The 25,670-nt window shown below is 41.4% G+C and overlaps 1 long non-coding RNA gene and 1 other non-coding gene across 2 annotated transcripts in view; both read left to right on the top strand.

Annotated features, from left to right (window-relative positions):
- Window positions 1-25,670, top strand: part of LOC115292851 — a 122,227-nt gene that overhangs the window by 46,101 nt on the left and 50,456 nt on the right. The window lies entirely within an intron of this gene.
- On the top strand, window positions 23,952-24,058 carry LOC115293008. The gene has a single exon (XR_003909281.1). It is a non-coding gene; the product is annotated as a U6 spliceosomal RNA (small nuclear RNA).

Genomic DNA, 25,670 nt, shown 5'->3' on the forward strand with positions numbered 1-25,670 from the left:
TTGCATGTCTTTATTTGACGAAAACAAAGAAGACGCTTATTTGGACAGTTTATTTTATTGTTGGTGGTGGTGGTGGTTTGGGAAATGGTTGATGTGGGCTGCAGTGTATCAAGTGCCTATTGAACATACTCATTCATCAAAATGTCCTTGGCCCAGGAGACCACAGTCTTCCTGAGTCTGCTGCAAATTAGACACCTGAGACAGCTGGCAGGCCCTTTGATTTTCCTGGGGAGAATGTCCTTGATTCTTTTTGATTTCCAATAACAACAGCATTTTCCACATTATCAGATATATCAACAGGAAGCCCATCAACTTGTTGGGACATTAAGACCATTTTCTCGCAGAAGTTGGTACAAGAAACTGGAAAATGAATCGCTGGGAAGTTTGGGCTTTATGTGTATATCTGAAAATGTTGTTCTCCAAAACAAACTACCCAACAACGGAAGAGACTTTGTCTTAAGTGGAGTTCTGCTGATGAATCAGAACTTCAGATATGTTAGGGGTCTGTCTGATTTAGACACTTTATAGAATTTTATTTTGTATTTAGTCTCTGTCAGATTAAAATTATTTTTTTCCATCACCATTCTACTTTTCAACCTGGCAGCCTACTTTAATGGAAAGATTATAACCAAATTGGGTAATTTTGTCCTGTGGATTTCCAGTAAAAATAATTACAATGTTGTTTGAAGGTTTGGAATTAGTAAAATAATGTTAAGGCTAACTTTCTTTCATCTTAACTCTTCCTAAGTGAAATTTGTAGGAGAAAATTTTTGTTCAAAAATAGCATCCAAAAGACTTAAAGTTCCAAATGGAGTCAGCACCAAGTCCAAAAACAAAACCTCACAAAACATTTTCCAATAGGATTTCCTGAAGGAACACTTCAAAAGGTCTAGATATATCCAAGATGGCTCAAGTCACACGCCTCCTTTCAGGCTCAGGAAATGTACTTGCTTCACATTCTCGGTAGCTTCTCAAGTTATTTTAGCTGCTCAGCCCCGACAGTTAAATAAAAAGTCAATGATAGAAGAGGTTTAATTATGTGTGTAAACCTGTTTTCTATAACTAATCAGTGAATGGCAGACAAGAAGGTATTCAGAGCCCAGAACAATAACGTCAAAGCTAATTCAATCCCTCACAGGTCAAGGCTTGTGACCATGGCTCCAGCCTTTGTCAGACACACAAATGCATAGCACCTCTTTTTGCACATACAATCACACCTTAAAATAAGCGGACTTTGATTTCTCTTACTCCCACCTGTGTTTGCCTTGGGCTCTTTCTCTGAGAATAATGCAGAACTACTGCTGCCCTTGCCCAGACAGCAACACAAACATGCTTCTTTCTCCTACAGCGTTTCAACAGCACATCCCAGGATCACATGCTTAGTTCTCTATCACAACAGGTTGAATTTTAAGGTCACATTATTTTTCTCTTATCTGAACACCCCAAAAGATGAATATCTTCATTTAAGGACCATCTTTTCATGAATATAAATTTATACTCAAATTTTGGATCCATTTATTAATTTAAGTTTTCTTATTCCTAATGTAAGTTAAATAGGCATGATATATTTTATTATGATTTCTTTGGGACATTCAAATGGTTTTAGTTTTAATAACACCTTCATCCAGAAGGGTCTCTTTCTCTCTCATATCTCTCTATATATATTTAATATAAACAAAGGAAGACTATGCAGAATAATATTCTTCAGAAATTGCATATGACTGAATTTTTTATAGTTAATGGCAAGTATAACTGTAATTACCTAGTGAACAATGGTTTGCCTAATCTGAAAAACATCACAAAAATCTATGACTATAACCACCCTGAATTCACCCAATCTTGTCTGAAAAACCTCACAAAGAAAAATATCTGCGATTTCTTATTATAAACATATAAGGTGGAGTGACCTTGTATGCTAAATTTCCAATTAAGAGATGCAAATAAATAGTCATATCCTGTTTCACAATACCGGCCATCTGTTCCCAAGGCCTGCAGGTTCCCCTTCACTCAAAGAAACACTTAAATGAAAGAGTCTAAAGCAAAATTTAGGTTTTATAGCCAGTATCAGATTAGAAAACACACCACATATATTTTAGTAGATATAATTTTATTACCTTAAAATTATTTTATTGCTTTTACAACATGATTGCAAAAATTCTCTTTTTGGTATTCAGAAAGTACGAAGTAGAACACGAGAGTGCTCTAGAGTTCCTCACAGCCCATTACCCACCCCAGAGATGGCCAGATTAGACTCCTTAGCATATAGGCATGTATATGTATGTATTATATATTTCTGTTTCTTATGTGAATCTATTGTTCATCCCTTTGCTTGTTTGAAAAATAAGTTGTACATTTTTATTGATTTCTAAGAGCTCTTTATGTATGATACTAAGCTGCGTTAGATTTGTAGGTGAGAGTGAACCTGAATGTTCTGAGCAGTAAACAAATATTGGGTAAACAGGAATAGGAGTGAGCCCTCTATAATCAGCATCTTTTATGAAAAATACTTAACATACGCTATGTTGGTGTTGTGGAATGCCCCTTTCAAGGACTGGGTACAGTGATTTTATATCATCAACACCTTGGGCATATTGGCAATAAGGTTTAGAGTTGGTATCTGTTTCCTGGCAGAAATTGCCCACATGGTTGTGCTTTATAAAAATGCATGGTCTCTCATCACAGAGTACAGCATGGAATAGTTGGGGGGATGGGTAAATAGATTTTCCCTGGAGAAACACAGCAAGCATTACTTAAGCCATGTGATCAAGGTTTATATCAAGTGTAATAAGCCATGTTAATAACATGCAGCTTTGGTATAATGTGACAAGAATGACACTTTATTTCTCTAGCCTTCCTCCCCAAAACTAACCACGTTCTAACCCTGAGAAAAACCTGAGACACACTCAAATTGAGGGACATTCTACAAAATATCCTATCAGTAGTCCTCAAAACTGTCAAGGTCACTGGAAATAAAACAATCTGAGGAGACTATTACAGTCTAGAAGAGCCTAAGGAAACATGACAACGAAATGTAATGTGTTATTCAGGATGGGATCTGGGATGGGATAGAAAAAGAGAATAGGTAAAAACAAAGGAAAGAAAAATAAAGCATAGAGTTGAGTTAATAATAATGAATCATTATTGGCTCATTGTGACAAATGTACCATAAGTAACATAAGATGCTGATAATAGAGGAATCTGGGTGTGGGATATTTGGTGACTCTCAGTACTATCTTGGAAACTTCCTTTAAATCTAAAACTATGATAAAATAAAAGTTTGATAAGTAAAAAAAAAAAGGGAAATATTTGAATTGGACCATTTCCCCAATAAAGCCATAAAATATTCAAATCAACTTCATCTAGTTGAGGCTCTAGATACCCCCAGTGCTGACCTTGAACCTATCAGTCTAAGAGCAGCAGCAGCAAAACAAAATCTAACTTGGGGTGATTTTCCAAGGAGGTAGAGGTTAGCAGTCTTCAGGACTGTATGCCAAACCAGTAAAAATACTGGTCTGGTAGAGAATATAGAGATATTTCTACCAAATCATTTCATTTTATGAAGGAACCAAGGCCCAGGTAGAACATGGCATGTATCCCAGGTCCTATGAATCCTGACCTGGAACCTAATTAGGAAACTTTCTCCTAATTCAGTGCTCATTTTCCTCCCTCATGCTTCTTTCTACACCTTGCTGCTCAGCACAAAAGCCCTCCAGTTACTGACAGTCTTTTGTTTTCCCTTCTTTTGTCCAAAGATCTATGGGAGGGCTACATATTCTCCACAGTGTATAAAAGACAGCAAGAGAACACGTGAAATATGGGACCACATTGAGTTGGGTCTGAATCCCAACTTCCTTATTGCCTCAGTTTTCCTGAAGTATAAAATGATTTCAGTAATCCCTGCTCTCAGGAGTAAGTGAGATCCTGGATATGCACCTACTTTGGAGCCTGGCCATGGGAGGCCCTTGATAATTGGGCTTCCTTTCACGAGAATATGTGTTTGTAGATACCAACACGAGCAACCAGGATGACATGGTCCCTTTCATAGCACATATGGGCTGGTAATCACTGTATTCATAGAAGCCTGACCAGGGCTTTTCCCTGTGTGTGGACCTTCCTCCTTATCACAAATTGTCCTCTCCCAGAGTCACAGCCAGTATATGGAAGAGTGGAAGAGACTACACTTTTTTTTTTTTTTTTTTTTTGTAATGAAGAGACTGTACTTTTAGGTGGCAAATTAGTTCATGGTATTCAAGAGGCAGCCCCCTCCTGCAAGGGCCTGTGAGACAGCAGCCTGAATGAATACATCATCATTAGGATAAATTTTTTAAATTGCAGGCTGGGAGGAATGCAATTTGGAGCTTTGAAATGTTTAGCTCAGTCTCTAAATATTACATTGGGATTGAATTGTCTCTTGTCCCCAAAGCTGATAAAAACTGACATCTATGTTTCAGATGGCATTTAATAAGGATACTCTCTGTCTTTCGTTTGCCTTTTAAAGCAAAAAGCAGGTAGTGCAGTCTGTGAGTATTCGTGTGGCCTGCTTCGATAGCCAGCCTCCCTGACCCTCACCTATCACAGACGCAGTCTAAGAAATGTGGAAAGACAAACCATTGTTGGACAGTTAGTCAAAGTTTAAAAGATTTTTTAAAAAGTAATGAATTAGCAGCTTTCATTGTGGAGTTCTCGGGAAATCAGAACCGCTCCATCTTAGTGTGGATTCCTTCTAAAGCACCCTGCCACCAGGACTTGGTTGCAGGTAGCCTATTTGCAAGGTGACCCCACAAAGTGGAACTGAAGGAGGAAAGGCAGCGAGCAAGGCTAATAAAAGGTGCATGAATGAATGGGTTCGTTTCTGTGGGTCTCTCTCTGAGCACTCTCCAAGAAACTGTGTTAACTCCATGTCAAACATATCTAGAATTTTCCCACTGGAGAGCAGGCCGACTGGGCCATTTACCTACTGACTTTGGTCCTCCATTGTTGAAGATGGCTTCTGGAAACACCAAGTTGCCATCACATCCATGTACTTTTGTGTGTGGCTGCATGACCTTCACAGCGTCAAAGAAGGCAGACCAGAGAGATACTGTAAAGTGAGCTTGATGCAGAACGTAGGTTGTGGGCATGAAACTGTCCACCACAACTGCACTGAAACCAGATGGAATAAGGGACTGTGGCATGGTGCATTACAGCATTTGCTACTCTGGTGCATTCTAGACTACACTCTCCAATACAATAACCACTGATCACATTTAAATCAATTAAAATTAAAAATTCACTTTTTCAGGGGCACCTGGGTGACTCAGTCACTTAGACATCTGAGTTGATTTTAGTTCGTCATGATCTCATGGCTCATGAGTTCAAGCCCCTCATCATAGTGATAGTGTGGAGCCTGCTTGGGATTCTCTCTCTCTCTCCTCTCCCTGTCCCTCCCTCCTCAAAATAAATACATCTTTTTAAAAAAGTAAAAAAAATACTTACTCAGTCACACTAGCCACATTTTGAGTGCTTAACAACTAAATATGGCTGGTGGCAATAGTATTGGACACAGCAAATATAGGACATTTCCATCATTGCAGAAAGTTCTATTGTGCTATTCTAGAGCATAGCTTCCTACGTCTCTTCAGTTCTTTAGGCCCTGACAAGCTTCTCTGGACTGGACACCTATTAGTCAAGATATACTAAGCTTTGCTGCAGTAACAAATATTCCTGAGTCTTGATGACTGTGAACAGCAAAGGTTGTGTTAGACGTACTACACGTCTAATACAGGATCCAGGTTGAGAGAAAACCTACCATCTGGAAAATTGCCAGTTGCCATGGTAGAAGAGGAAAGAGCTCTGTGTCACGTACCGCCAACTGTTGTCCTAGAGCAGAAATGACATTCACAACTCATTGGCCAGAACAAATCATATAATCGCACCCAACAACTCTGCAACTAGGAGTTTCAGAAAGAAAAACTGGCTGTCAGGGAGCAGGCCTGCTGCCTAGCTCCATTGGCTTGATTGTTTATTCTTTTATTTATTCATACATTTATTCTACACGTATTTGATTATCTGCTGGGCATGGTAATGAGTTAGGGTATGTATATAGATGAATAATCAGGGATGATTCTTGCCCTTATAGAGCTTACTTACCATTTGCTGGTAAATGACCATTAAAAGAGCAATTACAATTAAGGGAGATAAGTATTTTAATAAGGAAAGAATGAGATGCTTCAGTATCAGCAAGGCAAACAGTTTTCATGCATATTAATGAGATAATTAGGACTGTGAGTATTTTGTCCAAATTAGGGAGTCCAGAACGAGCGCTGAGATAGGAAAACAAGGGCATCTGCCTTCCCTTTCCTTCCCTTCCATTTGCACCTTTGTGCCATTCTTGAACAAAATCCAAGAGAAGTGGTAAGCTAGCCCCTGTTAAGCAATGGCCTTGACTCCACATGCCTTGAGCAGGTGCCTGGAGGTTACATGGGAGTTTGCCTCTGAGGGCACATTGGCTCATGCTCACAGATTCACCATGGGTCTCAGTATTCATGTTCCTGACACAGAGCTTGTGCTGGGCAGCAGGCCTGGGAGCCAGCAAGCCCTTCATGACTGTCCCCTGAGGAGGTTAAATCAGACCAGCCAAGAGCACAGGGCCACCTGAGTATGTTTCCATGGCTTCAGGAAGAAGCAGGGAGCTGTGGCAGGGAGGTGCTTCCTGGAGCTTCTTGCTCTCTTCAGGCTATCTCTGGATGTTGGGACCATGTCCTTATCTACTGACCTGCCTGTCCCTGGAATAAGATGTGTGGCTCAATGTCATAGTTCAGTTCCTGTCATCGATTTAGGGGATATCTACAAAGTGAAAGTTTATTAAATTCTATTTGTCAGTGACATATCTTTTCCTTTGTTTTCTGCATTTAAATCCATCCATTTAAAATAGACATATGTGGAGGCAGCCTGTTGGCTAAGTGCACGGACTCTGGGGCCTGACTTCCTGGGTTTGCCTCCCAGCTCTGCCGCTGAACACGTTATTTAGTGCTCCGTGCCTCCATTTCCTCACCTATAAAATGGGGCTAAAATTTTTGCCTACTTCAAATGGCTGTTATGAGGATCAGTTAATAGAAATAAAGTGCTTAGGAAGGTGCTGGGCATATAATAAGCGCTCAGATTAACTGGTATGCTATGCTCATCAGCGTTGCCACTATTTTTATTACTAAGCATGGGCTGAAGTGCTCAGCAGCACACTTATTTTGTGTTTGGGCTGGGGAGGGACAAAACTAGCCAGGCAGCTGTGCAGCATGGGGGTTAAGGTAACGGCTCCGTGCCTCTGCTCCAAGTCTGGGCTCTGTCACCTACTGGCTGTGTGACCCTGGGTAAGTAATGAAGCTCTCCAGCCTTCATCTGTAAAATGTGGATAAGGACTCCCATGGCTCTCACAGAGACTGGGTGAGATAACATACATACTTCAGCATTGAGCTCCTAGGGCACACGCAGTACAGTCTGGCTGTGGAAGTAATTATAGGGAGAAAACAAGAAACTTGGTGGGTGCTGGATGAACAACGAAAAGCACATAGTAGATGGTGTTTGAGAAATGCTGGAGCGTGGTGGAAGCCAGGGCTCCCAGTAAGAAAATGGGGATCTCAGAAGATTTCTTGTAGGAGGCGTTATGGAACTGAGGCCTTGAAAGATGGATAGGGATTGATGAGGCAGGGAAGGATGGAGGGAGCGTTTTGGGTAGAGGAATGGGCAGGCCTCAAACACCAAGCTGTCTTATCTTATTATAGATAAGTGGATGATAAGGAGCCATTGGAGGATTTGAACTGGGGACTGGCTAGTCACTGGGATCAAAAAGCAAGTGGGGAGGTAACAGCAAGGGGGCCAAGTAAAATGTATCTTCAGTAGAGGAAATAAAAATGATATAGTGACATTTATAGCTCTTACTATGTGCCTGGTACTGTCCTAAACACTTGGACTAATTCATTTTAATCTTCAAAGCTATTCCATTGGATGGGTTCTCTTATTACTCCCAAGTTACAGGTGGTACAGAGAGATTAAGTCACTTACCCAAGGTCACAAAGGGAGAAAGTACAGATGCATGATAAACCCAACAACACGGCTCTGAGCCTGGCTCTGTACCTGCACTTTCAAGATGCTTACACTTTTGGAATGCCTGGTTGGCTCAGTTGGTTAAGCATCTGACTTTGGCTCAAGTCATGATCTCATGGTTTGTGGGTTTGAGCCCTGCATTGTGTTCTCTGCTGTCAGTGCAGAGCCTGCTTTGGATCTTCTGCCCACCTTTCTTTCTCTGTCTCTCTCTCTCTCTCTCACTCTCTCTCCACCTCCACTTCTCTCTCTCTCTTTCTCCACCTCCCCTGCTCTCTCTCTCTCAAAAATAAATAAACATTTTAATAAAACTATAAAAAAAGATGCTTACACTTTTGTGAGCTTCAGGGAAGGAGAAGGGAAAACAGAATATATAGAATTTGAGACATGTGGATGCTTGAAAAAGGAATGATGGAAAATGTAATTTAAAGTACAGTCAAGTGTTTGTCTTGGGCTGGGGGAACCTTTCTTCTCTGCAACACGAAAGAGAAACCATAAGTAGAAAGGGGCAGTGAGAGACGTCGGCCGTTGAGGACTCTCCTGGGAAACAGCTTCAATGTTCTACTCTCAGAAGAGCTTAGAGGGAAGTGACAGATGGGCGGTACTCTTTTGGGGGCTCATAAAGGGGAAATGGGCTTTTGACATAATGTCCCTAACCACATAATCTAACAAAATTTTTGTTATGCCGGGCTACGCATTCTCTGGGATAGCAGTGTAGCTGGAATCGGACTGGCGGGATCCTAGACTAAGCTCTGCCCATCCTAGCTGTGTGACTCTGAATATGTCACTTAACTTTTCTGTGTCTCCGTTTCCTCATTTGAAAAATAGGGTTGCCTACCTCATAGGGTTGTTGTGAATATTGGATCTGTTAGTTTATGGAGAGGGCTTAGGGCTTAAAATAGCACTGTGCAAGTATTAGCTATTCTAAATTCTTGTTCTTCTTGCCCCTACAATCCCAGAAATCTTGACAGCCCACAACAGAGAAAGGGAATGCAGTGGCTGGTGTTCTGAGCCTCTCAGGATGAGCCCCGCAGCCCTGTGGCTGGAGTATGGGGATATTCATGAAATGTTTAAAGAATGAATCTATCTCTGATCACCTAACTTTCCTTTCTAGTGGGAAATCCCAAAATTACCATGGAAGTCTTCAGATTCACATTCCTACTTTGAGAATAAATGTGTTTAATGGAATTGCTTACTAATAAGATACCAAGCCCAGGGTAAACAGGGAGGCTTATAAAAAATACCAGACATACTACAAAGGAACTTGGCTAATCTGTGCTTCAAATCACAGATGCTGCCACCCCCTCATCAAGGTTTCAGTTAGTTTAAAAGCCTCCCCTCCCCTCCCCCCGCCCAGATTTCCCATTTTAGGGCAGACATTCTGTTGTATGGAATTCTTATCTTTTCTGGCCTCCACCACCTCCCTCCCCCATCTAGTGACATTAGAATTTCTGATCGCCATCAAAACTGATGATGTTGGGACAGGTAGTTTATAAACAAGCCTCTCTGACAGAGCAAGGTGAAAACAATTCCATTTTATTTGAGGGCACACTTGTTGCATTTTAAGATGTAACACACCCAATTGATAATAAATTCACCATTCAGCAGTATTTCTGACTCAATCTGTTAGCATCTCAAATGGGATGAGTGTTAGAGGTACATCTTTTGATGCTGGAAACCATGTTAGAGGCCCCTGTTCTCCTATTGGCCTTGCTTATTGGGACTGGTAAGGTTCCGGGAGGTGGCAGAGACATTCCTCCAGTGCCATGGCATACACTCCCACGCTCCCCTAGCTCCACAGGCTTATTCCAGTCATTAAAGGTCATCTGGATTTACAGGTCCCTCTTTTAAACACTCATCCCTATTCACTTTATGAGAATTCTCATTGCATTATCTTCTGTCACCCAACTGAATCAGAAACCCCAGGGGCTACCTGAATTTCCTGAAGCCAGAAGGCAGAGGTGAGAAAGGAGAGCAGAGGATATGGGGAGGCTCCCAGAAGCATTTCACCTTCTCTGCAAATATCCCCAGGATCTTGGGGTCCTCCATGCTGAATGCTACTAAAAGATGGCCATTGGGGAACTTCATAAAAAGGCTCAAAATATGTGCTTAAGTGAAGGAAGGGGCATTTTCACTTCTTTAAAAATAAGTCACTCCAAGATGCAGCTCAAACCAAGGAAGCACAAGGGATTGGTAGCCACCACCATAAACTGGGATTCAGCAGGGATGGGTTCTTCCCTGTAGGTTTCAGCGGGAACATGATTCTGTTGACACTTGATTTTGGAATTCTAGCCACCAGAACTATGGGCAATACATTTCTACAACTTTCTCACGGCCCTCAAAGTCAATCACTCAGAGGACCTTTATTTATTGAAAGAGCTTATCTCAGAGGTCCTTAATCTTGGCTACACATTGGTATCACCTGGGGAGACTAAAAAGCTCCAGTGCCCAGGCCACACCTTTGACCAGTTAAAACAGAATCTCTAGAGGTGAGACCCAAGCATCAGTATTTTTTAAGGCTCCCCAGATCCTTCCAAGGTGCAGCTGACATACGTGGTGCTTGCCATGTGGGTTTATGCCTGTTCATATACTTAATCTTTGCAACTATCATTCAAGAGAAGTGCAGACATTGTTCCCATTTCATAGATGAGGAGATAGAAGCACAGTGAAGCCCCATGGTCCATCCAAGATCATATAGCTGGTAATTTCCAGGGTGTGGATTTGAACCCAGGCCACCTGGCTTCTAGCCAGCAGGTTCGTTTCCTCTCATGATGTGGGAAACACATGTTCTTGGCAAAGCCCCATACTGTAAAGTTGCCACAGAGCAGGGGACAGAGAGCTTGCATCTGCTTTCTGAGAAGCCAAATAAAAGATCTTCCCAAGCAATGCCTCATTTATATTTAGTGATTTTTACAAATTTCTACTGGGAAGTTCAGACTTTCCCATTCCTCCCACAGACTGTCTGGGGGCAAAATTCTCAATCTTTCCTTTTCTTCCTCATATCCCACCCAAAAAACTGAGCACTAGACTCCAGCCTGAATTAAGTGGAGAGTGGGTGTAGTTTTGTCAGTTGGGTCTTCAATTTGTGATCAAGGTCCAGTCCATCAAGTTGAAAGCTTACTGACATGTGTGTTGGGGTAGAAACCCCATCATATGCTTGTCTAAAATTAGTCTTCTGTTTTATTTGTCAGACTGGAAGTCTGAGGAAAGAGGATGGGATTGGAAGGCACACTGTATCTGGTCCCAGTTCTTTGCCCAAATGAGCCCTGGGCCTCTAGGTGAGTGGCTTCACTTCTCTCTGGGCTTCTTCCTTAAGATGAAGAGTTGAATTCCATTTGAGGTCACATCGCAGTTCAGCCAAGAGACATGTTTTTTTTGGCCCTCACAATGCTTTCAAATTTTTCGAATTGATTGCCAACTTTTAAAAGTTGGAATCATTTACACAGTCTAGATTTACTGATTCTCTTGAAGTTTCAGAAGAATTATTGTTGCCACACTGGGTCCTATAGTGCAGCCGTGGGCTGAAGTTGAGAGACAGCAATCTCTTCAGATGGGCACAGTCTCCTTAGGTGTCTCTATCCCCCACCTGGCCAACATCGCTGTTTACTTACCTGTCTGGCCCCTGCAGATGATCTCCAAAGTCTCTTCCAGAGGTTGAGATTCCTTTCTTTCCTCATAAGGTCTTCACATCTGTTAGGCAGGGATAAAGTCTTAAAGATTGAGGCTCAGTCAATATTTTTGTATAGAGATGGGGAGAGTCAAAGTAAAACTAATAAATGGTAATGTTCTCTTACTTGCCTGTGTTTTATCTTTAACCTTGGCACATACAATTTACAATGTTTGGCATACTCCCTGCACATTTTTATATTCTGGCTCACTTTTTGAAGGCATCAGCAACGACAAAACAAAAGCCATAAAAGGTTATGAAGAAATTGCATGGTCAAGAAGAGAGAGACACCAGGATAACATGTTCTCAGGAGGACAGTCTGAAATTACAGAAGAACTACCTGTTCTGCAAAACAAGATCATCTGAAGTAAATATCAGGAAAATATGTTAGGTGTGGACTGAGTCTGATGTTTTTACACAGACCATATTCAATAAAACTTCTCTTGATGGGAGATGAAGTTCCCAGGGAGCTGGGCTATTTATTTAGGATGATGACCACGTGGTCACCTGAAGTTGCACATAAATTTAAGTCCATTGACTCTGGAGCTCTTCGTATGGGCCACTAATAAGAATGTAGCTGGATTCAGGTAAATGATTTTCAGTCTCTCTGACTACTCACAACTTTGATGCACTCCTTTTATTTTTTACTGGACTATTTATGAAAACAAAAGTAATATATGCAAATACCAAGTAGAGTAGTAAGATATGAAATGAGGAATAAATGTCTCTTCTCCTTATCTTATTTTTTATTGTGACAAAACACACATAACATAAAAGTTACCATCTTCACCCCTTTTAAGTATACAGTTCAATCGCGTTAAGCATATTCACATCGTTGTGTTTTCTCCCTTATCTTAGCCCCAGTGTTAACCACAGTTATATTCTTCTGTGTCCTTTCAGAAAATTGTATGCACATTCTTTGCCATTAATACAAATGCATTTTTCCACATCTTCCAAAGTTTCCAAAGTTTCTACCATAGACTGGTTTTGCTTCTTCTTTTTAGTGGCTGCAGAAAATTCTTTTTTTATGGATAAACATACTTTGCTTAACCAATTCTTTATTAATTCCAGAAGGAAAAATCTATAATGGACATATTTGGTACATGTATCTTGGTCTTTGGTCTATGCCTAAGTATATCTTGTGGGTAAATTTTCAGTAGCCCATAAACCAGGACACTTGTTTGGTTGACACTTTTCCTATCTGAAAATGAATATAGCTTGCATAGTAAGAGTTTTTTGATTAGGTAGAATACTTACCATAAACTATAATGGCATAAAAAAAAACCTGAAGCAGTAACCCAGACTCTGGAATTGGATGACTGAAGTCTCAATTTAGGCCCTGCCAGACCAACTGTGAGGCTTTGGGAAACTTGCTCATTACATCACTTGCCTCAATTTTTTCATCTGAAAAATGGGAAAAATAATAGTATCTGCCTCTGAAGGTTGCTGGGAGGACTAAATTAATAGTACCTAGCTCATATTAACCACTACCTGCATTTGTTACTATTTTAGGTCTCTTCTCTTTCCTCATAAAATTTGAGCCTGACATTTTAAATATAATAGCTTATAGGTTACCTGGGCGGCTCAGTCAGTTAAGCATCTGACTTCAGCGCAGGTCATGATCTCACAGTGCATGAGTTCGAGCTCGGTGTCGGGCTCTGTGCTGACAGCTCAGAGCCTGGAGCCTGCTTCAGATTCTGTGTCTCACTCTCTCTCTCTGCCTCTTCCCTGCTCATGCTCTGTCTCTCTCAAAAATAAATAATCATTAAAACAATTTAAATATAATGCCGTACAAGATATTCTAAATGTTAAGATTTTAAGATGAAAAATGTTATTCTGTAATTAAATTGCCAAAATATTGATAAAACAGGCAAAATTCCATCAATAAACAAAAACTGCCCTATGAAAGGCCTTCTTACGTGTATCCAATCAATGTCTGTTATTCTCCATTTCCTTAGAAATACTTTGGATTTACCTTTTTTCTTCTTCTTATATTTGGCATGGAAATTGCACTTATTTTTTCCTCAACGTACTCTCAATCAAATGAAGACAGAGCCCAGGAATGACCTTTTGAGAGAACAATTCTTTACACAACAAAAATGTCTGCAAATCTCTCCTGTACTTTGCCTTACAATCTTGATTTTGCTTTTTCTGACATCATCAGTTTTCTCTTACAAATGAAGTAGAATCAAAAGAATCCCTGTAACATCTTTGTCCCTCAGTTGCCTTGACTTGCGTAGGTGGGAAGAGACGGATGCAGTTTCATCAACAGCCGGTCTCCCTGGGGAGCCGCTGGGTCCCTGCCTGGATCCTGAAGATCTTACTTTGTATCACGGAGTCCAAACCACCCACTCTTCATTCCAGCCAGCTCTTCCTCTTTTCAGCCTTCCAGAAACTCTTCATCACTGTAATTAATGATCTTTTAAAAAAAAAAATCCTAATAAAGGATGGTTAGGTGATGCAATAGAAACATTGGCGGGGAGAGGTTGGTGGCAGAAGAGGTGATGGGGAGGCATGTGGATGGGTCTTTGTGCAGGTAGAGTCTGTCCAGCGCAGTGTCTATGGCGGCTCTTGAATGAGTCCTCATCCTAGCACCACTTACATACTTCTGCACCGCTTCGTGGCCACAGGAGGTCTCTCTGCTCTAGGTTTTCAGGTAGTGGAAAAAGATACTGTCACTGAGGCCTCAACTCTAGGCAGTTCTGGGTCTTGAGAACATGCTGAGATGGCGAGGATGTCCCTTTGGAGGGTTTACTTTGAAAGGTAACAGAGAATGTAAGTATTTATTGAGTACCTACTATGTGCCAGTGTCTGTTCTAGAAAACCTGAGAAGGCAGTGAACAGAATAGAGACAGTACCTGTCTTCCAAGGAGCTTATATACCAAGAAGGATAGTTATAAACAGATAAATATCCAGTGTGTTTGATAATGGGAGGGTCTGTGGAAAAAAAAAAAGTAAGGGAAGAAAAGTCAAGAATAACAAGAGCAAAAAAATGAAATAAAAGGCCTCATATTGGAAAGAAAGAAATAAAACTATCTCTATTTTCAGGTGATATAATCTTATATATAGAAAATTCTAAAGAATCTAATAAAACATAAGAACTATCTTCCTCTCTCTGTCCCTCCATGCTCTCTCTCTCTCAAAGTAAATTTAAAAACTTAAAAAAATTTTGAATTGGCTTCTCTGTAGAAATTTGCAAATAAAAATTCATATGGAATTGGAAGGGCCATGGATAGTCAAAATAATTGTGAAAAAGAAGAACGAAGTTGGAGTACCCACTTCCCAATTTCAAAACTTACTGCAAACCAACAGTAACCAAGACAGGATGGTACTGGCATAGAATAAACATACAAGTCAACTGGATAATCATGAGCAAAGGAATGAATTTGAGTCTTTACTTCCCACTATTTGCAAAACAAAACAAAACAAAAACTCAGTGTAGATCAAAGACTTAAATTTAAAGCCAAAACTATAGGACTCTTAGAAGAAAACCTAGGAGTAAATCTTCTTGACCATGGAATTGGCAATAGATTCTTAAACATGATGACAAAAGCACAAACAACAAAAGAAAAAATACATATTGTATCATTAAAATAAGAACTTTTGGACTTCCAAGGGCACCATCAAGAAAATGAAAAGACACCAATAGAATGGGAGAAAATATTTGCATATCATATATCTGCTAAGGGACTTGTATCTAGAATATATAGAAAAACTTACAAATGAATAATAAGACAACTGATCCAACTAAAAAATGAGCAAAGGATCTGAATAGGCATTTCTCGGAAAACACACACACGCGCGCACACACACACACACACACACACACACACAAGTGAACAAGTAAGAATATCAAAGTAGGCAGCGCGCCTGGGTGACTCAGTTGATTAAGCATCTGACTCTTGATTTTTGGCTTTTTGGCTCAGGTCAAGATCTCACAGTTGGGGAGATGGAGCCTGGCCCAGTGTCAGGCTCCATGGTTTTAGTTTGGAGCCTGCTTGGGATTCTCTCTCTCCCTCTCTCTCTGCTACTCCTTGCTCTCTCTCTCTCACACAAAATAAATAAATAAACTTAAAAAAAAAACATGAAAGGAGGCTCAATTCCATTAGTCATCAGGGAAATGCAAATCAGAACCACAAAGATATACAACTTTACAACTATCAGATTAGGTACAATTTAAAAATCAGATAATAATAAGTGCTGGCAATGAGGTAGGAGATCAGAAACTTCATACATTACTAGGGGGAATGTGAAATGGTGTAGAACTTTGGAAAACACTCTGGCAATTCTTCTTGAAATGATTAAATTATAGGGTTACCATTTGATCTAGCAATTCCCCTCTTAGATATATACCCAAGAGAAATAAAAACATGTCCACACAAAAACTTATATATGAAAGTTTATAACAGTAGTCTGTAATAATAGCCAAGTGGTGGAAACAACCCAAATGCCCATAAATTGATGAATAGATAAACATAATGTAGTATATCTGTTGATTGGGCCATAAAAAGGAATGAGATACTGATATACACTACAACATGGAGGAGTCTTAAAAAGAACTGATAGAGGCCAGTAGCAAATGACCACATATTATGTGATTTCATTTATAGGAAATGTCCAGCTTAGGCAAATGTAGAGAGACATTAAGTAGATTATCAGTTGTTTAGGACTGGGCCCAGGGCTGGTGAGGATGGGGGAAATTTGAGAGTGATAGCTAAAGGGCATAGGGTTTCCTTCTGAGGTGATGGCAGTGTTCTATAATGGGTTGTAGTGGCAGTTGCACAACTCTGTGAATATACTAAAAAAAACCCCACTGAATTCTGCATTTTAAAGGGGTGAATTATGTATCAATAAAGGTGTTACAAAGAGAGAGAGAAAGGAATGGAAGGAAGAAAGGCCAGAGAAGAAGAGGGAGGGAAGGAAGGAAAGAAAGGAGGGAGGGAGGAGGGAAGGGAGGAGGGAAGGAAGGAACGAAGGAAAGGAGAAAGAAAGGAAGGGTGATAATATCAAAATTTGCAGAAAGAGCCAGCAGCTTGGAAGAGAGAAAGGAAAAAAAAAGTTACAAGGGTGGAGAAGGTGGGGTTATATCTTGGAGGTGTTGTGTCTTGAAGTCCTCTGTAATAGAATGACATTTATATCAGTTGAGGCCTTCAGAAAGGGAGGGAATGAACCATATGGGTATCTCAAGAAAGAGAGTCAGGCAGAAAAAATAGCAAGTGCAAAGGCCCTGTGGTAGGCATGTGCTTACTGCATTTGAAGGGAAGCAGGGAGGCCCAAGTAGTAGAAGCAGACTAAGTAAGGAAATAGGGGGACAAGGAGAAGAAGTTTAAGGACTAGGCAGGGCCAGATCATAGAAGGTCTTATAGACCACCAGGGTAAAGAATTTGGATATTTACTAAGTGAAATGGAGAGTTTTTAGTAGAGTTTTGAGCAGATCACATGTTCTGACTTTCATTTTACAAGGATCATTCTGGCTGCTTTGTGGTGAACAGATGAGGAATGGAGTGCAAAGGAAGTGTCATGGTCAGGGTGGAGGCTACTGATACAGTCTAAGAGAGATGCCTTTTTGTCTATTTGCTGTGCTTTAGTTTCTCTCATATAATTTAGGTGACAGGACCCAAGGTCTGGAAACTGCACAAATCACTCCAAAGCAGAATTATGTGGAAAAAGTGTGGACAAGCGCCTGCAAATGCAGAGTGCATTAGGCTGCTTGCTTTGAATTTCACTTTCCACATATACATGATATTAATAATGTAAGTGTATGTTGGATGTCTGTCTCCCCCATTAGACTAGAAGCTTCATGGTTGTTAGAGTCATGTCCATTGTGTTCTCTACTGTATCCCTAGAGGGTAGGACAGGGTCAGACACAAAGTACACCCTCAAAGGAACACTCATTGAATGAAGCAATGACTGAGCCATCGTCTCCAACCATTTTGTTCCTAGTGGCTTATATTGGTGATCAAGACAGTAGGCGACCACCTAACATCTGTGCCTTCCTCTCCATTCTCCAGCCTCCCTTGCAATTATTTGTGGCTGTATGAATGCAGTTGACCAGTAAAAAGGAATCAGAAATAACATCCATCAAGACAGTTAATGACTGGAGTGTATCTTTCATCACTCAATTCTGCTGAAAATGCTCTTGGGGCACCTGGGTGGCTCAGTCGTTTAAGCGTCCGACTTTGGGTCAGGTCATGATCCCATGGTTTTTGGGTTCGAGCCCCATGTCGGGCTCTGTGCTGACAGCTAGCTCAGACCCTGGAGCCTGTCTTCAGATTCTGTGTCTCCCTCTCTATCTGCCCCTCCTCTGCTCATGCTATCTCTCTCTCTCTCAGAAAGAAATAAAACATTTAAAAAAATTAAAAAAGAAAATGCTCTTGAAGACCATAGGTTCTAGATGGCATAGCCTCACAATGGAATGGGACCACCTGCCTATGTAAGACTTTACAAGAGTGAGAAATAAACCTTTGTTGAGTGAAGCCAACAAGACTCCTTTTTGCAGCAGCTCGTTTTATTACTCCACTCCACTTTCCATTTTTTATAAGTACAGAGCTTCAAAACACACACTACACTGTCAGATCACTTTGGATAATGATAGTTGAAAGTTGACCATTGCTCCTCAAGTGTAACTTTCCTTGCTGCTGTCTCCTTACAGAGTGACATAGTTGATCCTTTTTCAACTATTCCCATCGCAATTGGAATCATGATAGTAGAAGAGCGGCACATTTCAAAATTTGTGGAAGGCGCTCTGTAGCTGGACCAAAGGCCCTCCTCATAATAATGGAGGCAATCTAGTCAAGTTCTAACAAATGGGGCTGGACCTCCTCCCATAATTTTACCAGTAATTGGAGGCAAAAATGTGAAATCTTCATTCAGCTGGGAAAATGGGTTGGCAGCTGTTTGGAAGAGATGAGCATTGACTGAATTTCCTTTTAAATGTCTCTGGTTTGATTTGTTCATTTAATCTCTTTATTCTGCCCACTCAACTTCATTCTCACTTTCTCACTAGGCAGAAACTAGTCTGCAGGATCTAGAAATAAAATGGAGAGAAAGCTGGTTAGGATAATCAAGATTGTATTTTATTTTTAACACTAAACTGGCAGACCCACTATTTTTACCCATTACACTCTGATTAAAAGAACACACTTAGAAGATCAATGAAAACAGTTCATTTTAGTAGGACATTGACCCAGCAGTCAGGACGAAATTCAGCTCCTGAGAGCATCTATAGAGCTCAGTGTTAATCTTAACATCAACTATTTACCCTGTACTGACTCAAGTTCTGTGTAAGGCTTTTAAATTATAATATAGTAGCTGTCACTTCTGAAAACATGTATGCCTTTCATCCTGACAAAGTAATTCACTCAGTTGGTTTCTAAGGAGCAGGTGGCTGCTGGGGTCAACTGGACATGGAGGTAGTGCTGGCAGTCTCAGGACTGTCACCAGGGCACAGAGGCATCCCGTGTTGCAGTAACACTCCGCACCTGGCACTCAGACAGGCGGCTGTTCCTCTCACTTAGCTGGGGGATATTCTGAGCCTTGAGAGCTTTAGCTTCATCAGCTTCAAGGTAATACCACCACTGCTCTAAACACATATTCCATTGTCCAGAGAGTTAGACGTGGTTGAGAACACTTTACAGGCCAAGCAGCTAAAACTCGTGGAGGAAAGTACCTCTGCCCGGCTCCTGCAGATAGCCAGTAGGTGGGAGAGCTGAGACTGCTCCCAGCCTTGCCCCTGGCACGTTAGGGTTTACAGCAGCCAGTTCCATTGCTTTGATCTTTCTGGCTAGAAGAGGACATGGGACAGCAGAGCAAACGCCTGGGCAGAGGAAGCAATGGAGAACCTCAGTAATTCCTTCTCACAGCCTTTCTCCCATGGCCTGATTTCCTATCAACTTAAGAATGTCTACTTTCCTCCACAGGCATAGTTGTTTATCCTTTGTGAATTTTCCCCTTTCAATAAAGTTCTTGGTGTAAACTTTCCTTGTATAGAATCACTGCAGGAGGTGTGCCCTAACCCCAAACCCAACGGTCACTCACACTCCTGGGACTCCACTGAGTGCTGAGGCCAGTGTGATTTGGCCTGTTGCCTTCCCCTGCTCCGCATCCCAGAGTAGGCTTACATTCTATACCTCACGCCCCTACATCCCTATCCTGATCTTATTCACTCCTTCATTCATTCAGTAATTAAGTACTTGTCAACTTTGTGCCTAACCAACAGTAAGAACAGCTGGGGACACTCAGTCCCCCTTAATATCAGAATATTCCATCGGGAAAACAGAACAGTGCTTTTCTATGATGGTCAGTGTTATAGTAGCTTGACTATGCCATTGTCCCTAATTGTTCAGTGAGACACTAATATAAGTTTTGTCATAAAGGGATTTTGTAGATTTGATAAAAGTCCATAATTAGTTGACTTTAAATAAAGAGAATACCGTCAATATTCTCGGTGGGCTTGACTCAGTTGAAAAGCCTTCACAGCATAACTGAAGTTTCCCAGATCACGAAGAAATCCCACCGATGAGTTCCAGCTCCTCCCAGCCCCTCTTGATAGCCTACCTGTAGATTCATGCGTATCCAGCCAGCCTTGCCATCACATGAGCCATTTCCTTTCTAAATCTCTTATTATCTATCTCCTACTAGTTCTGATTCTATAGCTAACCCTGAGTGATATATACTTGATACCCATGATTATAATCTGTTACAATCATACTCATTTTTGTCAGCCTTCAACTTGTAGAAAAAGACAAGAGGAATGTCAGCACTAGCAAAGCAACTTGGTAGGCCTCATTGGTGATCCCACGCACACTAAAATCTGAACCAGAGGTCACTGTTTTAGGTGACTCCGAAGTTGCTGGGAATGGATACAAAGCAGGGATGGAATTCAAAATGGAAAAATCAGATGCCATTCCATGGCTAGTCCTGGTTTCATAAGACATCAAGAAGCCCTGTGGCTTTGAATAGCAGTTATAACAAAGTCATTACTCTCCACCAACAAAGCCAAACGTATGGCACAAAGCATGGATTATACCAAAGAAGACCCCTCTCAGTTGTTTTTAGGTGTTTCCACTTTAGACATTAAAGGTCGTGCCTGGCTCATGCATCATTAAGACCTTCATGGAAAACAACTAAGAAATAGTACTCAGTATCTGTTCCAGGCACTAAAATCTCAAGTTTCCATTTCCTGGAGTAGAAAATATGAAGAGTGGACTTCCCCAAGGTTTTTTCCAATGCCAGTGTTCTGTGATTCTCTTTGATAAGCCTAATGGTATGCACTAAGAATTAGAGTGGTCTTCAAAGTAAAAAGTGTTTAGTCATGGATTTGAGTGGGCTCAGAGAACATGAATTACCAAAACCAGCTTATCAGGAGGCCCATTCTGATGTGTAGGGGCTATAGCTCCCTAACACTTTACAAGTGTACCTTCTGAGAGACAGACATTTGCACAATTATGGGAATTCTCCTGAAACTGAAAACTCTGCCAATTACTGTTTATCACAGTTTCTGGATTTGCTTTTCCAGCACCAGATTGTGAGAGAAATACCTTCATGGCTGAGATAATAACATTGGTTTTCTCAGATTTTCAGTGAGTGAAACAGTGACCTGAGACGTAGAGGGGAGGGGGTCAGTATATACAGAACCTTCTAGAAAGTGAAGGTCTCTGTGAGGTAAAGGTAAAAAGGAATCTTCCAAAGTTGGATTGAGATTAGTTTGATTTGAGAAATGCAAAGCAATCAAGAAAACTGATTAATTCTTTTCACACCTTTCCCTGGAGGCACACAAGGGGAAAGCAGGCCAGGGTATCTAACACAAGGGTAAGGGCCGCCACAGAAAGTGGCTTCAGGCCCCCAATGCCACAAATATTCCAGAGAGGCATAAATAATGTAATTTCTTTTTAAAATATTATTTAAAGAGAGAGAGAGCAAGTACGAACGGAGGAGGGGCAGAGAGAGAGAGGGAGACGCAGAATCTGAAGCAGGCTCCAGCTCTGAGCTGTCAGCACAGAGCATGATGCGGGGCTCAAATCCACAAACCACGAGATCATGACCTGAGCCAAAGTCAGACGCTTAACTGCCTGAGCCACCCAGATGCCTCAATAATGTAACTTCTAATCAAGTATTCATCCCTGAAATCCGATTACGTGATCAAAATGTTCTGTTTGTGTTTCTTGATGGACAGGGGACCTCCAATCCATCTGTAGACTGAAAAAATAACTTGTTTCACAGATTTTGTGTCTATATAGACAGTATGGCAAGGAGCAAACTAAATATTAATTTTAAAAGCCTCATGAATTCCTTGTGGCTTTCAGTCTTTCAACCACTGAGATCACCCCAAGTACAACTACTCGTCCATGGCGTCCTCAAGCACAGTTTTTGACTTTGAAAGAGGGCCCCCTGAACAGAGGTGGAAGGTGCAGCCCTGGCCTCCACAGGCCTCTGCTCAGGTGGCGCCCTCTTGGCCGAGGGAGGGAGAAGAGGCTTTACAATGCTAGGCTCTGCCCAGCCGGCCCGCCCTGGGCTCCGTGGGGTCCTGCCAAGCCCACAGTTGCTGTTCCGTCCACGCACTCCCATGCGCCAGTTGTCAGCAGTGAAGGACACCCCCAGCTGTCCCGGGCAGGACACAGACGGAGGCGCGGCCGGCTTGTGTGTGCGCCTTAACCTTTGAAGCCCAGCCCTGTGTAAGACTCTCTCTGGAGCTTAAACTCCATGGTTTTCCTTTTTCTTGTTTTTATTTTTTTATTTTGTCTCTTTCTTTTCTTGCTGGGCTGTTTGCATTTCCTTCAGGAGAATGTGTGGTCCCCATCTCATCCAGCAAGTCTAAGGTAATCTCAGTTTTGTTTCTAAAAATGTCATTTTCTGCTTTTTCCTCCCCCCCCCCCACCTCCTATCTTTAGTCTTTGGAAAATATGGAGATTTAGCAATGTAACACGTGGAGATTCTCTTCCTGATGCTTTCTTTTAGAATTACCCAGTCCAGATCTGAGTCAACAAAATGCTCATCTCTTAGTCTTTAGCTCTGATACGAAATTTGATAAATGGATTAAGCATACATTACATGAAGCAGAATGTGAACCACTGCAATGTTTTTGCCTGTATTTCTTTTGGTATGGAAAATCATGACACTGAATTTTGGATGTGCTTTCCTATTTCTTCAACAAACTCTAACCCTTGCTGTCTGTTAAACCCAGGGGATTTCAAACACTGATACATCATGTTTTCAGTATGACTGCACATGTATCTGGAAATATCCTAGCCTTCGTGTCATAAAAGCACCCATCATTTCTTGCTGCAGGTACCTTAATATTGGAATGGTCAGTTATTATACACTGTTTCCCCATTCTCAAGTATTCCTGAAACTTGGCTCAATATGTTAAGCTGATTATGCTGCTGTCAGATGGATTTCCTGAATTGCTGGTATCAAATACTTTGCTCGCTTTGCTTGACATCCAGCTTCTATTTATAACCAACAGATGATCAGAAGCCAGGGTCAAGGGCAGTCGCTGTTTGGTCAAGCCCAGCTGTTGAATGCTGATTGGTAATTGGCAAGGTGTGGCGACTGCCATCTGGCCTCACCAAGCCCTGATAACACTGCCCCTATTTATTTAATTCAAGCAAAAGCAATTAACTTCAGCTTTGCAGAAGCAAAGTTAGTCAACTGTTTTGGGCACTGCAGGTAGTCAAGTTGATTCTCAAGTTCAGACACAAGTTGAAAATTAAAAACAGCATCATCACAAGGCGCGTGGGTGGCTCAGGCAGTTAAGCAGCCGACTTCAGCTCAGGTCTTGATCTCGCGGCCTGTGGGTTGGAGCCGAGCATCGGGCTCTGTGCTGACAGCTCAGAGCCTGGAGCCTGCTTCGGATTCTGTGTCTCCCTCCCTCTGCCCCTCCCCTGCTCGTGCTCTGTCTCTCTGTCTCTCAAAAATAAATAAACGTTAAAAAAAAAAATAAAAAATAAATAAATAAATAAACGTTGAAAATAAAAATTTAAAAACAGCACTATCTGAAGTCATGGAGTCTACATGACACATTTTGCTTTTCTCTCCTATTTAGGATTCAGAGACAGAAGCATGTCTATCTCAATCCCTTTCTGACAAATAGCAATGAGTACTTTTACAGAACATAGATGAGAAAACTGACTTTCATAGCTCAGAGGGATGAATATTTTCATAGCTCTCCAAGTACTGATGAGAGAGATACATTACATCAAGCATATGAGTGCTCGCTTTGGCAGCACATATACTAAAATTGGAACGATACAGAGAAGATTAGCATGGCCCCTGCGCAAGGACGACACGCAAATTCGTGAAGCGTTCCATATTTTTATTACCACCAAAAAAAAAAAGCATATGAATTAGCATGATACCATAAATTAGATCAATGCTAAAATAAATCAGGCAACAAATAAGTATACATTTCAGGGGGAATAGAGCTCAGGTTATTGGAGTTTCTTCATTTTATTTATTTTAGAGAGAGAGAGAGTGAGGGTGGGGGGAAAGGGGCAGAGGGAGGGAGGGAGAGAGAGAGAGAAAGAGAGAGAGAGAGAATCCCAAGCAGGCTCCACACTCAGCCCAACATAGGGCTCGATCCTATGGCCCTGGGATCATGACCTGAGCCAAAATCAAGAGTCAGATGCTCAACTGACTAGCCACCCAGGTGTCCCTTGGGTTACTGTTTTTAATTGGTAGATTATAGGTACTGCTATTGCGTGTACCTGCATTGTAGAGATTGAGGTGCGGAAAAATACCTGCTCTGGTAGTGAAAACTTTTTCTAGGATTGATATGCAGAACTCTCCACAAGACTTATGCAGATCCTGCTTTTTACTTGTGAATGACTTTCCCAATAGTTTCAATCATCACTAACCAGCAGGCATTGTATGAATGACAGGTGCTGTGTAACATCTAGTCCTCAAGACCTGATACTCCATGGTCATTGTCCTCATCTGAGGACTAACAAAGCCCAGCATCTTCTTCACCATCTTGCTGCAGGAATGAAGGATCCAGGCAGGTGTGTGCCAGGGATCCTTCCATCCTTCCCTTGGAGAGTTCACAGGGAAATGGGGCTCCTCACCTAGAGATGGGTATTTTACTTTGAGAACAAGACTTACAAGTTGCCTTATTCACATAGTTTTATTTGAGGCTCTCAGAATAGTGGGCATTCCCAAGTACAGAAACCCTGTTTTTAAGGGAAGTGATATGGTTTAGTGGCTAAGAGCATCCACTTTGGGGCCCACTAGGCCCACAGTTGAATCCTTGCTCTGCCACTTACTCTGTGACCTTTCTTCACCTCTTGCAGTCTCGGTTTCTTTATCACTAAAATGGAGGTGGTGAGAGATGGGGGCTGCCCCTGCCTTGCAACGTGCCTCCTCAGATCGTCTCCCACTCTGGAGTAGCCAAATCACAAGTTGCCAGCTGAGGAGCTGGTGTGTTACTTCTGGGTCCTGAGTGTGTCTTTGACTGTTATGACCCCAGAAGCTTGCTTGGGACCAAGCACAGAAAAGATGGGCTGCCTGGGTAATCCAGCTGCTCTAGCTTCTGCCCACCCATTACTCTCTCATTACTCCTAGACAGAATCTTGTTAAAGACCACTGCATGGGTGCATGAGGTGGGCTTTGCCTAATAGTTATTAGCTGTGTGATTAATTTAAGGACATCTCTAGAAAGATCTGAATGTTCTTACTGTTAGTCTCTCCATGTATGTGTAGGAAGTGATTGTATATTTGAGTTTTGATCTGAAAAACATCACACACAAAAGAAAACCCAAACCAATATTTGACTGATAACATATGTTTTACTATAAAGTTCTTTAAGACTTAATTCATAGAGGAGGTGATACAAATGGTGCATGAATATGAAGAAATATTTTGATTTCATTGGCAGTTTTTTTTAATACAAAATCAAAGAACAATGAAGTCTAATGCTCACCTATCAAATTGGC

Source organism: Suricata suricatta, chromosome 5 (assembly GCF_006229205.1).
Source record: "Suricata suricatta isolate VVHF042 chromosome 5, meerkat_22Aug2017_6uvM2_HiC, whole genome shotgun sequence".
NCBI classification, from domain to species: domain Eukaryota; kingdom Metazoa; phylum Chordata; class Mammalia; order Carnivora; family Herpestidae; genus Suricata; species Suricata suricatta.